Source organism: Cyprinus carpio, chromosome A7 (assembly GCF_018340385.1).
Source record: "Cyprinus carpio isolate SPL01 chromosome A7, ASM1834038v1, whole genome shotgun sequence".
In the NCBI taxonomy this organism is placed as follows: domain Eukaryota; kingdom Metazoa; phylum Chordata; class Actinopteri; order Cypriniformes; family Cyprinidae; genus Cyprinus; species Cyprinus carpio.
This window is the reverse complement of record NC_056578.1, coordinates 26,760,490-26,763,235: the sequence shown is the minus strand read 5'-3', so window position 1 is coordinate 26,763,235 and position 2,746 is coordinate 26,760,490. Positions and strand designations below refer to the sequence as shown.

The window sequence follows — 2,746 nt, the reverse complement described above, 5'->3', positions numbered from 1 at the left end:
AACTAAAAACAAAAAGATTTTTTCCCAGAATCTGCACTTATTGTTGGTTTATTGTAGGAAATATCACATCAAAGTGCTATTTGAGAGTGGACTGTGTGAGTAGAATTCTGTTGATAATCAGTTCTCAGCTAGTGTTTCACATTTGCTTGTTTTGCAGGTATATCAGAAGCACCACAAGCAGGATGGTAGTACTTGAAGTTGCTAAAAGTCAGTAATGACAGCCTTGTTTTCTCTCCCACACGGATAAAAAAAAAAAAAAAAAAAAAAATGGTTTTGGCTGTGTGCTGCCTGCCAACAATCTGAAAAGAAGGAAAAAGAAAAAAAAAAAAAAAAAAAAAAGAAAAGGAAAGAAAAAAGAAAAAAAAAAAAAAGAAAAGAAAACAAAAAAAAAAAAAAAGAAAAAAAAAAAAAAAAAAAGAAATAAAAGTAAACTGGGATTTTTTTTTTTTTCAGAAGGACAGTAATTTAGGCAACAAGGGTTCACACAAGGACTGTCCCCATAGTGTTTCTTTGTGATCCGACACAGCACAGAAGAACTTCAGGGTTTCCTTTATCCACTACACAATTTTCCTCTGTTCATTGGTACTACGAACAAGGGCTAGTCCTTGAAGGGTAAATTCTCTTTCAAATTCCTCCACATTGCATATGGACATACTCCCACTCATAGTAATGCTTATGTTAGGAATTTATTTAATTTTTATGCAATTCTTAGTGAAAGCTATGTAAAGCGAAAGAGGGTGGGCAACGTTAAGAGAGTTAGTACGGGTTAAAGCAGAGAATTAACACCACCCAAATTATTGGAAGCGCACCTTACTATTGCAGGGGGACTCGGGAGGTATTGGTGTCAAGGAAAGAGCCGTTGCTTAATGGCTTCTGAACAGTGCTTCGTAATCACGGAGCTAATAAGGGGAAACAGGAGTTTCCGACAGCAGAGAAGGGCGCTTGAGGTCCCAAGAACACCCCAATGACACACGAGAGCCGGTAAGTAAATATTAAAACAGACTTTATTAAATTACTAAAAAAAAGGGTATGGGGAAGGGAGGCTAAAATCCAACCCTCCTTTTGGAGAGTAACAGTCTCGAGTCTCTTAGACTCCGTCACGGGAGATCTCAGGTGAGTCCTTCACTCCTCTTTCCTTCTGGCTATGTGACGACAATCAGCTTATTCACAAGTGCCCCTTTGTTCTGGCTTGCAGGACGACTGTCCAGGGCCCTCTCCTTTCCTGGACGTAACAGATACAAGTGGTAAGTATTGAGAGTTTGGATGCACAATGGATACCTGCTGCTACTTTTGACGAACTCCAAGGCGACCCAGCGGATTATACTCCCGGTCGTCCAGATGCTGGGGGAACTGCCCAAGGGCTGCCGGGATCCAACTAAAACCGTACTGGTAAGTGTACGGGGGGGGGGTTTCCACGGTCTCTGTATCCTGAGTGACGAGTCGACATGCAGGTAGACGCTTCAAAGGGACCCGCTAGATCTGCACAAGAGCATAAAGGTAAGTGTAACAGGACTGGGACACGGATAGTGGACAGAGGGGCCGCTGGCTCTTCACTCGGGGGCACAAGTAAGTCCGTAGGAAAGACAACATGGGGTTTCACTTGAGCATACAGGCGAGTGTACAACCACAATATGTTGCTTTTAGCTTTGGGCATAAGGTAAGTACATCCAATACAACTGGGACTTCACTCTGGGCAGACAGGCGAGTGTACAACACAATATGCTGGCTTTAGCTTTGGGCATAAGGTAAGTACATCCAATATAACTGGGACTTTACTCTGGGCAGACAGGTGGGTGTACAACACAATATGCTGACTTTAGCTTTGGGCAATACGCTTACGGTGAATATACAGGGAAACAGGAAGTGATGTAACTCACAGACCTTCGAGGGAATAGACGTCAGACGTTCCTTTTCTGAGGCTTCTACCAACTGCTGATAGAGAGGCGGATCGAAAACTGTTGCGTTGGGCCGAACACGGCCTCCGCTGGCGTCACACACAGGTAAGTTGTCTCACCCGGGGTGTACTACACTGGATGGGTCGAACGCTTCCCTCTTCTTTCTACCAACCGACAAGTCAAGAGATCTAGACAGGGGCGAACCTTTGAAGAACTCCACAGCAGGTAATAATACACGCACAGCTGATTTCCTCCTACAGCAGCCAACTCCTCACCATTAATACTTCCCAATAGATCCACACTGTTCTTACTTGAAATTGTTTCCCACCACCGTCACGTGGGGAAGAAGGGTCAGGATGTCATCGACGGCATATAGTTGGAGATGTTTTCTTCGCCCGCCTCGGTATTCACTTCCTTCACAGGATTTCGTCGGGCCTGAAAGGTGGTTGTTGACGACACAACACAGCACAACACTGCAATTTTCAAGTGTATACACTCACAGCAAAGGACAAAGACTCACCCACTGCACTCCACACACTCTGGTGAATTTAGGGTCAACACCCCGTCTGACCAAAGACTCTTCCTGGGAGTTGTGAAGACACTGATGCCACGAATATTCAGATTTAAACGTTGCCGCCACAACAGCCCAAAACATCCTCTCTCACTCACTGGTCCCGGCTCACCCACAATCCTCCTCCACGGTGGGGCCGCTCACATACTATGCCACAAACTCACAAAAACGCTCACAGATGGTTCACTCTAGATGATTATACTGCTGTACGATGGTTTAGGGTACTCACACCGTTACTACACGAGGTCTCTTTTCCCCTCTTCTTTCCAGCTCCTGGATA

General features: G+C 44.8%; 1 long non-coding RNA gene across 1 annotated transcript; it reads right to left on the bottom strand.

Moving 5' to 3' along the window:
* Positions 1–986: 986 nt before the first annotated feature.
* Positions 987–2,511, bottom strand: LOC122145664. The gene is made up of 2 exons (XR_006160484.1): positions 1,882–2,511; positions 987–1,479 (listed from the first exon to the last, which is right to left on the bottom strand). It is a non-coding gene; the product is annotated as an uncharacterized LOC122145664 (long non-coding RNA).
* Positions 2,512–2,746: the final 235 nt, after the last annotated feature.